Source organism: Manis pentadactyla, chromosome X (genome assembly GCF_030020395.1).
Source record: "Manis pentadactyla isolate mManPen7 chromosome X, mManPen7.hap1, whole genome shotgun sequence".
NCBI lineage: Eukaryota > Metazoa > Chordata > Mammalia > Pholidota > Manidae > Manis > Manis pentadactyla.
Window position 1 is genome coordinate 111,705,065 of NC_080038.1, and position 12,157 is coordinate 111,717,221.

General features: G+C 40.3%; 1 long non-coding RNA gene across 2 annotated transcripts; it reads right to left on the reverse strand.

Annotated features, from left to right (window-relative positions):
- Nucleotides 1–1,127: 1,127 nt before the first annotated feature.
- Nucleotides 1,128–10,223, reverse strand: LOC130681959 (uncharacterized). Of its 2 annotated transcripts, none has more exons than XR_008995236.1 (3): nt 9,417–10,222; nt 9,088–9,228; nt 1,128–2,418 (listed from the first exon to the last, which is right to left on the reverse strand). It is a non-coding gene; the product is annotated as an uncharacterized LOC130681959 (long non-coding RNA). The 2 variants fall into 2 exon arrangements; XR_008995237.1 differs by lacking the exon at nt 1,128–2,418 and adding an exon at nt 4,595–7,185 and having other exon boundaries at nt 9,417–10,223.
- Between the last annotated feature and the right edge of the window lie 1,934 nt (nt 10,224–12,157).

The window sequence follows — 12,157 nt, forward strand, 5'->3', positions numbered from 1 at the left end:
CCCGTCAAGGATATCTAAGCAGTCATTCATCCTCTGAAACCTCTTGATAATTAAAAAGATGGGTCTGACAAGGAAAACCTGGTTTTTGAGGCCCAGGGGTTTGTGGCTTGTCTTACTGGGACATAAGAATTGCCAATGCCCTGGATATTGCCTTGGATAGTTCAGCCTATAGAGTTAAGGAAAATTTAACCAAACCGCGTCCAAATTCACCGAAACTCACCACCACCAGATCGGGAGCCCATTTCCATCACTACACTCACATACAAGCCATGGAGCAAAGCTAATAAACTCATCCTGGAATTTTTGTTTTTGACAAATACTCTCTTAATTCAACTTACGGTTTTCTGTGTTTTCAAATTCAAATCGTAGTCTTTTGACCTACAAATTAGTCATCATTGCCTGAGCAAAAGTATTAAAAATTATCACAGGTGAGAATCTGGTTTAAACTGAAAGCCTCTCCCCACCACCAAAAAAATATACCCTTAGGTGTTAGGAATTCCTCAAGACAATATTCACTCATAAAGTTCAATTTGTGCTCCATCTGCAAGGTGCATGTTTGTATGCAGTTCTTCTCTAACCTTTTCATCCTTCCTAGCTCAGTGGAACTTTGTCCAAGTTGTTCATTTCCTGAGTTTCAGCACCAAAAATATGTTCTTGTTTGTTTTGATTTTTAGAAAAATTTCCAGTTTCCCTCCCACCCTTGACTATAATGCAAGTATGTTAGCAATGTTTTCAGACTGACACATCAAGGAATTGCAGAAAACCTAAATGTGGGGATGCTACTCTTTACTACAGACTAAACAACAGCTGGAGGCCCAGGCACTTGAACTTTGCACCAGGCACTAAGACCCTGCAGCAGTCTCAGCATAACTGAACAGACTTTAGTCACTCACATAGTGTGTTCTCTGTGTGTGAATTATTCCCTAAACACATGCCTGAATTTGATAAAGTCACTTATTGAGCTAACTTATGCCTAGTTTTGAATATTTTAAGTAATTTAATACAGTTGAACCCTATCATAACCTAGGTCCTTGGAGTTTTAATGTGCATTCACTTCCCAGATCAGACTGAGCCCCACCAAGACTCAACACAAAAATGCTCTGTGAAACATACATACCGGTGTTAGAAGGAGTTGAACTTTATTTATATTTGATTTTACACAAAGTATAGGAGAAGCAGTTTGGTTCCCAAAATTTTGTTTCCTTTAGGAAATCATGTTCCTTTTGATAATGGGCAGTTTCCATAAACTGAGGTTTATTCTATTTCCACTCACCGAAGTTCTCAAAGTTCAAAACTTAGTTCCCAAACATGGAAAAAACAAAAACAACAACTTGAGAACATCTAGAACAAAAGTGCCCAAATCCTACAACGGGTTTTAGAATTGCTGCCCTGCCTGATTAATCACTCTTTTCAGGTTTACTGCTGGGCTTGCTGGCTTCAGTCACACCCATAGGTATTGCAAACTCCTTTCTGAGGGAGAAAAACCACAAATATCCAGTATTCAGAGTTGTGGATGAAATGAGATTACAATGTAAATTTCATCTCATGCTTGTTTTCAATTTTATATGCCCCAGCACACATTTCTGTAATACCCAGCGCCAGGCTTTTAGCAACAATTTCCCTTTTTGTGCAGAATTTAAGGGAGTGCTGAAAAACTCAGTACTCAAGATTAATCATTTTAATGTTATTTAAAAATCAAGACTAGTGCACAAAACATTCCACAACCAAAATTACCAACATTTTAAATAAGGGCAAGATCTAAACCTGCACTTGCACAATGGTGCCTCACCATGATTCAATTCTGATCCAATACAACGTTACTTAACAAAAACAGGAGCGTTGCCAAAGTCTCCTGACAGGATTCCTTTATATACTGCATGAAAATATTTACCTCGACGCCCCGTAGGCATCGGCCCCCACCTCAGAGTTCACAGGCTGGCAGATCCCAGCGGCCTACAGCCCCCTCAGTAGCTTTGGCTCTGGAGGGGAGGGAAAGAGACCTGGGAGAGAGCAAAAGGCGTCCCGGGACGGCCGAGGCCTAGCCCTTGGGTCCTAGAGAACTGGGTGCCTCCAGAGCAAGCCGCTCGCTAACCGAGCGAACACATCGGGGTATTGAGTGCGTTGGAAGACGCTCTCCAGCTCCTTCAGTTGCAAACCCAGTGAACGGGTTTCGGTAGAAGTGCTGCTGCCTGTTCCTGGGCTGTGGACCCTCGGTGGCCGTGTGGGCCAGCTCCAGCTGCTGCTGTGGGGACTCCTTGTCCCTGCCGCCGCCGCCCTTCTGGTTCTTGTCCATGGGGCCAGGGTCCCGGCGCCAACGTGGCCTTCTCCTTCAGCGGCTTCCTGCTCAGGTTTCGGACCATTGACCCTCTTCGAGGGCTCCCCCGGTTACAGTTACTGATACCATGGTAGACTTCGTATCTGTAGAGGACAAAAGAGATCACGGCACTGGAGCTGCTAAGAAAACCATTATTCTCAACTGTGACTTTTATTTCTTGTGACAATAATGAGTTATTATCAGTAAGTAGTAGCACCTATTTATTTAACTGGGGCAACTAGATATCCCTAAAACAATAATTTGAAGCCATGAAGCTGAAAACCCATTGTCTCAACACTAAGTAGTTTCTTTTTGCAATAATGAGTCAGACCATAGATAACTACAGGACTTAGGTAATTTGTTTACTGTGGATTGCTAGAGAAAATCAGGAATCTATAAATCTGGAAGTTGAAAAACCATTCCTCACAACAATAATTCTTATCTCTTGTAGGAATAAAGATTTAGTACTATGGATAACTACTGGTAACCAGATAACTAGCTAACTACAGACAACTGTAGATAAGTAGCTGTAGCCAAAAGATGGAAAGCGCAGTATTTTCAACCCCAAATTCTTATTATTTCTCATGGAAATTATGCATCAGTAGTATGGATAATTAGTAGTACCAGGTAACTAGTTTACCAGATATCTAGAACGGTTTGACTGTAGGACACTGGAAAACATACTCTTTTCACTTCTTATTTTTTGAATATTCAGTTAGCAATGTAGATAATGACAGTTTACTTAGGTAAGAGTAAAATAGGAATAACCATGTAAAAGCAGAATAAATACTTGAAGCCAGAAGTCTAAAAACATTCTCCTTAAATGCTGGTTTTAATCAAAACCACAATGAGATACCACTTCACACCTAGCAGGGAAGGCTATTAGCAACAAAATAGAAAATGAGAAGCATTGGCAAGGAAGTGGAGAAATTGGAACCTTGTGCATTACTGGTGGGAATGTAAATGGTGCAGTCACTGTGGAGAACAGTATGGTGGTTCCTCAAAAAATGAAACAGAGCTACCATATGATCCAGCAGTTCCACTTCTGGATATGTAACCTAAACAACTGAGAGCAGGGACTTGAGCAGATACTTGTATAAACATGTTCATAGCAGCAGTACTCACAGTAGCCAAAAGATGGAAACAACCCAAATGTCCATTGATAGGTGAATGGGTAAACAAAATGTGGTATATACATACAATAGAATATTACTCATCCTTAAAAAGGAAGGAAATTCTGACACATGCTACCACAGGGATGAACCTTGAAGACATTAAGCTAAGTGAAATAAGTCAGACACAAAAGGACAAATATTGTATGATTCCATTTATAGAGACAGAAAGTGGAATATGGTAGTTCCCAGGGGCTGGGAGAAGTTGTGTTGGGGAGTTAGTATTTAGTGGGTAAGGGGTTTCAGCCTGGGAAGGTAAAAGAGTTCTGGAGATGGATGGTGGTGATGGTTGCAAAACGGTATCAGTGTACTTAATGCCACTGAACTGTATGCTTAAAAGTGGTTTACAAAGCAGTTATTTATGTGTATTTTTTGACAAAATAATATTAGTCTTAATTCTTGTTGGAATCATGATTTTGTGCTATGGATATTGGCACTCAGTGTCCTTATGTAGAGATATATAGAATAAGTAATGCAAGTTAGGAGCTTAAATGTAGGGTCTTTTGGACAGTAAATTCTTTTTCTCCTGGTGGGTGAATGAGTTAATAATGTAGATGAATAATGTACTTAGGTAAGTAATTACCTAAAGAATATTAGTGTAAGGAGATGAAGCCTTGAATTGGAAAACATATACTTCTCAACCTAACTTTTTATTTCATGTTGAAAGAATTCATAAACCTGAGATGAATAGTGGCACACAGGTAATTAGTTTACAGGAGATATCTAGAAATAACTACGAATACTAGATATATTAGGAATATTTGGAAGCTAAAAAAGACCTTCTTAAATCTAAATTCTTATTTCTTTTGCAATAATGAGCTAGTACTATAGATATATAGGGGGACCTAGATGATTAATTAACTATAGATAATTAGTGATACCTTCAATAATCAGTCCAAACCAGGAAGGTGAAGACCACAGTCATTTTATGTGTAAATTCTTATTCCTTATTCTAATAATAAGTTAACTGTCCAGCTATCCAGTGGGATCTAGGTAATTTGTTAACTAGAGCTACCTGAAGTAAACCAGAAAAATGAGTTGGTACCTTTTCAAGGGATTTCTGGGCTGACCAAGGAAAAATATATGACCACAAGGTGGCGGTAGAACATACAAGTTTTATTTGGGTGAGGTTTTGACAGCTTTGCGTGGCCAAGTCTTTCACAGCGTCAGGCTGTCCAGAGGCTAAGGCTCGTGGGTGCCAACTTTTGGAAGGGAAGGAATGTAAGTTAACTCCTGGGGCAGAAGGGGATCAGGTAGGGGCCTTACATGTCTAGGCAATGTCATTTACCAGCACGTTGGAAAGCACCTGGGTCACAGCACCAAAGAGTGCTGTGTATTTTGGTTTCAAAATATATATCATTAAAATGTGAGTACTGGCATGTTCTAAAGTAATTTATTTATGCCAAGGTATTGGTTTCAAGATACTATTTCCTACTGAAAGAATCAGGGTTCCTTGGTGAAATGGCTGATTTCAGGTTGAGGGCAAGAAAAGTGTAAGAGTTACTCAGGAAATTTTTCTGTTCCAGAAAACAAGTATATGCTCAAAGACCAATGCGGTCATGCCAAAAGGAATCAGAAACAGTTTAAAGGGGTTTCTGTTAGCAAAACGTGGGACAACTTGACCACCAAAAAGAATAGAAATAAAGAATTTAAAAAAACCCAATGAATACACTGGCTTAAAAACACATGAGTCCATAATGAAAGAGAGGGAGAGGAAGGGAGAGAAAATATGGGGAGAGGTAAAAAGAAAGATTTATTTTTAAAAGAATACCAACTTTTAAATATATAAAGGAGAAACAACATCAATATTTAGGATGTATTCTTGTCAAAATGTGTAATCTCAATTGATTCAATTACATTTCTAGATCTACCCTGCAGTTGATTTGAGCAGGGGACATTGGAACAAATTAAATGACACCATAATAAAACTAACAGAGTAATCCAGGGGGTGGGACAATCTACAAGACAACTTTTCAAAAAGCCAGTGTCATGGGGAAACAAGGTGGGAAACAGATGTGTTACAGATCAAAATAACTTGAAGAGACATAGTATCTAAATGCAACACAAATACAAAGCATGAACTAGATACCTATTCTAAAAATAACCACAAAAGACACTTGCAACAACTGGGAAATCTGAATATGGACCAGATAGATGATGATATTATTACATTATTAAAAAAATTTTTAGATGTGGTAATAGCATTGTAGTTATATAGGTTAGATGCACTAATAGCATTGTGGTTGAAGAGATGTTAGTGTTGTCATATTTCTTCTCTGTCTCCTGAACCTTTCAAAAATAAGTTATAGTTGTCATGATACCTATAACTCCCTGTACCATCCCCAGGTTGAGAGTGAGTGGGACCTATGGTTTGCTTCTCGCCAACAGAATATGGCAAGTGTAATGGGAATGTCACTGCTGTGATCATGTTGCCTTATACAAGACGCTGCGTGAGCACGCTGGGGAAAGAGACCCCCTTGCTGCTCAGAAGAAGTACGTGCCCATGATGTGAGATTGCCTGTGCTGTGGGCCACATGGCAAGGAACTTCAAGCAGCCCTTAGGAGCAGAGAGGGGCCCTTGGCAGACAGGCAGCTAGCAAATGGGGACCTCAGTCCTAAAACCACACGGAAATGAATTCTGCCAACAACCTGAGTGAGCTTGGGAGTGGATGCTTCCCCAGTTGAGTTTCTGTGCTCTCCGTGCTATGGCTAACTGACACCTTGATTGCAGGCTATGAGACTCTGAACAGAGGACCAGTTAAGCCATGCCCAGGCTGCTGACACAGGGAACCCATGAGATAATAAATTTGTGTTAGTTTAAGCAGCTGAATTTGTGGTAGTTACACAGCAATAGAAAATGAACACACAGGCTGCAATGGGCTGAGCCAAGATCCAAATATGTGGGTGTAAAGGCCTAAGTTTCCTTACCATTATCTAGATGAAGTTTCATCTCTTCCTATGCCAACAAGTGATGGCTTTCTGGATTGTCATGTGGTGGATGTATTTGGAAGGAAGGAACTAGACTCAGTGTCTCAGGGAAGTCAGATATAGTGAGACGAGAACCGAAGTCAAGAAAGCAAAGTAAGTTTCAGTGCACCCTGCAGAGAGTAACAGAGCGAGCCTGCCTAAGGTGAGACAGGCCCAGATCCTCATTCTGAGGCTTCTTTTATGTGGTTTTGGCAGGGCAGAGAGGTCCGTAATTGACAGCTGTCAGCTCTCTAGGCTTGTTCTGATTGGTGAAATGAGGACAGAGGCTGTGCTGTGCCTGTGCTTCTGATGTTTCTTATCTGGGGGGACCCTGGGCACTTCCTGAGTCACTTTTGGACCCTGTGGCTTCATCTGATTAACTCTCTGAGTCATTTCTGACTCTCTGGCTCTATCTAATCAACTCCCTGAGCCATTTTTGGAGGGTGCTCTCTCCTTTTCATCCCACTCATTTCTGTCTTTCTGCCTAACATTCCCCCCTCAAGCATCTGGGACCCAAATTACTGGGATGAGGGGCGATGACCGCTCTGGCTGCTTCCTGCTAGTGAGGGACGGTGTGGTAATTTGGGTCCTTCTGCTTGCTGACTGTTGGGATAGTGGAGATTAGGATAGTAAGGCTGCCCATCTAGGGGTCCCAGGAAGACAGCTAATTCATCAGTTGGTAATGGTTTGAATCCTCGTGACAACAGGACTTTGGCCTCAATGGACTTTAGTCTGGAAGAAACAAATTTATTTAAGAGATTTAGTAAGCATGGTCCAAACAGGAGGGCTAGGAGAAGCATCAGCAAGGGTCCTGCTAAGGGAAGCAACCAGGATGCCTAGTTCCAAATTCGGGACCAGTTGACCCCAGGATTCCAATAGTTGTTGTCAGATTCTGGAGGCACAGTCAGAAAGCTTTTGGACAGTGTAACTAGGCCAGATTGGTTAGCATGAAAACAGCATTCTTCATCTAGAAAGAGGCACAAGCCTCCCTTTTCAGTGGTCAGGAGGTCTGATCCTCTTCTATTTCGAAGAGTGACTGCTGCTAAGGAGTCTGTCTGATTTGAACAGGTGTAATACTCTGGGCAATTTATTCTAGGTGTCAGAAAAATCTTTGGACAGACTTTGGTAATATGACAGTGAGATAGTTAGTCTAGCTATGCTAGTGCTTAGTGCCGTGGTGATTCCTAAGCCTATTAAGAGAGGAATGAGCTGTACAGCTCATTTAGCTCTTACGTGAAAGGACAGAGGAATGGTCAGTGATTGGGTATTGGGGACTATGTCAATGTCTGGGGCCAGGTGGACTAGGGTTCAGGTCCCAGTCCAATTAGCTGGGAGGCACAAATAGGTATTTAATCTGCATAAGAAAAAGACTCCGTGCTTTTTGAGGCAGAAGTTGGTTTTGATGGAAAATAAGTGGGTGAGCTTGTTATTTTCATTTTCTCAGGTGGATAGGGCCCCCACTAATACAACTCCAGTTAAGGATTAAAAAGGATCCTGAGGTGTGTAGTGGATTGCTCCAGAAGTTTTGTTTTCCCATTGTATGAAATTCCTTTTGGTATCTATTAGAACCCACTCAGAAGAATTTTCATAAGTGGGGACTAGTAGGCATTCATGTTGAGTGAGGTAGGAACATATTTCCCAAGGAAAAAGATTGATACAAGAGGCAGGTCTGCCTTGGCAATATCCTGACTGCATATTTTTTGATGTATTGGTCCATAAGGAAGGTTTTCATGAAAAAAAAAAAGGGGGCTGCTTGAGTGGCTCGATAATTGGCATGGCTGTTTGAGGGCTTGATCTCTAAGGTGAGGTTACAAAGGTGCTCCTCAAACTCTCCTAACTTTTGGCCTGAAGTTCGAAATCTTGATGCAAAGTGGTACCTGAAAATTAAGTTTAGTGTGGGACGTTATTGGTCCCCAGACAGGCAGGTCAGTAGTGGAGGCCTGAGTTAAATTGTCTAAATAGGATCAGAAGAGTTGGACTGCTCTTCCTGTAACTGTTATTTTTGTATATTCACTAATTTGGAAGTCATAAAGACTATTTAAATTTATTAGTTGGAAGGGGCTTCCCCCTTGGTCCTTGTAATGGAGGGTCATAGTAAGGTTAGGCCATAAGCGGATTAGAACTGGAGCAGCTGTGTACTTGGTAGATAGAGACATATCCAGCAGTCACATGCTCATTGAGGATTGGTAATATTTAAAAGGTGAGGTGTTAAGTTTAGGGTTTTATGGAGGTATCCTATATCCATAAATTATTTTAGGGGTAGCCCATGGCTGCTTATGTGCCAGGGAATGAGAATAAGTTTGAAAGCAAAGGCCGGTGAGTTTGCCCAAAGGGGAAGTCTTGGGAGTTTCATAGCCTAAGTATTGATTATGGTATAGTGGTATTGGTTATAGTATAATTAGTTTTATTCCACTTTTGAAGAGCTAAGCTTAAGCACAGGGACCAAGCTGTATCTCCACAGACATGAGACAGAAGAGCCCAAGGGAGGGAAAATGCCCAAAGAAAAAACAATAAGGCAAATAAAGTTAAATCTTGTCCCTTATTGTTGTTTTTAAGAACCTTCTTCTAAAATAAGCTTTAAGAAGTACAACTTGGTTTGAAGCAAGGTTTGCAGAATGATGCTGCCTTTCTTACCACTGGAGTCTGTTTCAGAATCAGAGTCACTGTCACTATCGTCAGAATACTTCTTGTGCTTTCTTTTAGATGATTTTTTCTTTCTCCTTTTCTTGGACCTTTCTTTTGAACGACTGGATTTCTTCTTCTTCTTCTTTTCTTCTACATAAAACAGAAATAAAAAACTAACTTCTAAAGAAGAATTTCTGAGTATCAATTTTATTATATTTGAAATACTGAAAAGGAGTAGATGACAGGCAATTTGAGTAAAAGCAAAGTCTAATGTTCAACTATTTATAAATGTATTTTGTAACTTCTCAATAAAGAAAAGCTCTGTATTTAAAGAATACCTCCTGAGGTAGAAGATGAAGTGGTACTTTTCTTTGGCTCTTCATCCTCTACTGGTGTATGTTCATCAGAGCTGAATTTAAAGAAAACAGTTATAAGCATCAGAAAAGTGATGAAATGGAGTATAAAGTACAGACTTGACAATTTTCAGGAACAAATTGATTGAGAAGCATTAAAAGCAAACACTGGACTGCATTTACAATTGTACAGTTCAAAGATCTACCACCTTCATAATAATATAATAATCGTTTACATTGCATAATGCTTTAGAGGTTACAAAGTGCTACTTACTGAAAGCAGCACATAAGATTAGTATTTTCAGAAGAAACCACCGGGTAAAGGTCATGAACCACAAGGAAAGTCAAAGAACTGGAGTCCAGAAGGCTGCGGGAGGACTTCCCAACTGTACTCTCTGTGTGCAAAGGCCACACGGCAGAGCAGCACCTGTCTGTCTCCCCAGAGCACGAAGCACCTGACAAACTACAACAGAAGATTTCATTCTGTTGTAAAACATTATGAAAATGAGCGTTATTAAAATTCTACAATAATTTAAAAGGGAATTTCTATAGCATATAATCTTTTCCTCTGAAGATCACATCTGGAATAATACAGGTATTGCCTAGAAATTATTTTTAGGGCTCCTTCCAACTCTAATTCTTCGAGTGCAGATTCTGTGAGTGTTTTCCAAAGGCTTCTATAGGAATAACTTTAGATAATAATGCTTTATCACCCTGTCACAAATGACAAGTTTACTTGTCAAACTCACTGTATCAACTCAGCCTAAAGATGACACAGAAAGGGAAGAGAGGGAAGAACCTTATGAATAGCACCAAAGAGAAAAAAAATTAGGAAAAAGAGAAAGCATTAGGCCTTCAGATAATTTGATATAGGAAAATCATCTGAACAAAACCATATCAGCATATTCATTTAAAGAAATGCCTCTCGAAATAGAATAGAGAGCTCAGAAAAAAACCTACTCATATACGGTCAATTCGTTTACAACAAAGGAGGCAAGAATATACAATCGGGAAGGACAGTCTTTTCAGTAAATGGTACTGGGAAAACTGGACAGCCACATGCAAAAGAATGAAAATGGACCACTATCTCACACCATACGCAAACATTATTCAAAATGGATTAAAGACTTGAATTTAAGACCTAAAACCACAAAACTCCCAGAAGGAAACACAGGTGGTTAGTTCCTTGACACAGGTCTTGGAGATGATTTTAAATCTGACACACCAAAAGCAAAAGCAGAGAAAGCAAAAATAAGCAACTGGGACCGTATCAAGCTAAAAACTTCTTCACAGCAAAGGAAACCATCAACAATGACAATACATTGGGAGAAGTTATTTGCAAATCATGAATCTGATAAGGGGTTAATATCCAAAATATATAAGGAACTCATACAATTCAGTAGTAGAACACAAAAATAAACTAATCACAAGGATAAAAGTACAGGATAGGGAATATAGTCAATAATAGTGTAGTATCTTTGTGTGACAGCTGATCAGAGTGAGCATTTAGTAATGTATTTAATTTTTGAATCACGATGTTTTATGCCTGAAACCAATGTAATATTGTCTATCAACTACACTTCAATAAGAAAAAATAGCAATAGCAAAAAACCAGGCAATCCAATTAAAAAATGAGCAGAGGATCTGAATAGACATTTTCCCAAAGAAGATACACAGATGGCAAACAGGTACACGAGAAGATGCTGAACTTCAGTAACTATCAGGGAAATGCAGATAACATCTCACACCTGTTAGAAGAGCTATTACCAAAAACCCAAGAAGTAACAAGTGTTGGTGAGAATGTGGAGAAAAGGAAACCCTCATGCACTGTTGGTGGGAATGTAAATTGGTACAGCCACTCTGGAAAACAGTATGGAGGTTCCTTAAAAATTAAAAATAGAACTACTATATAGTCCAGCAATTCCACTTCCAGGTATTTATCTGAAGAAAACAAAACACAAACTTGAAAAGATATATGCACCCCCATGTTCACAGCAGCATTATTTACAATAGCTAAGATATGGGAACAACAGAAGCGTCCACTGGTGGATGAATGAATGAAGAAAATGTTGCATAGGAGAGGGGATCAACATGGCAGAATACGAATATTGTGAGCCTATTTCCTTCCATGGACACACCAAAATCTTCAACTACCTGTAGAGCTACTATCCCTGAGAAAAAACAGACGACTAGCAGAACAGACCTTACACGACTAAGGACATAAAGAGAAAGCCACAGTGCGACAGGTAGGAGGAATAGAGACATGGTCTAGTCAGAATGCACACCCCTGGGGTGGTGACCCACAAGGAGGAGGGATACCATGACCACAGAGACCCTCTCTGAGGAACAAGAGGTCCAAGCCCAACAGCCTGGTGGACCCACACTGGGAAGATGAGCACCCATAATGTCTGGCTTTGAAAACCAATAGGACTTATGTCTGGGATACCCAGAGGGCAGAAAGAAACTTGAGACTCCACTCTTAAATGGTGTGCATACAATGTCCCTTGCTCCGAGTCTCAGTGCAGAGGCAGCATTTTGAAAAGTGCCTGGGTTACACATGAAAGAGACCTATTGGCTAATTTTGGGACATGTGCTAGCAGGGCAGGGATCTGTTGGAATTTTCTCCGGGGATGGAAAGGTTGATGGGACACCATTTTCTTCTCACTTCCCTTCTACCTAGCTGGCCTGGTGCTGGCAGGTGCCATTTCTGACCTCTCCATCGACTG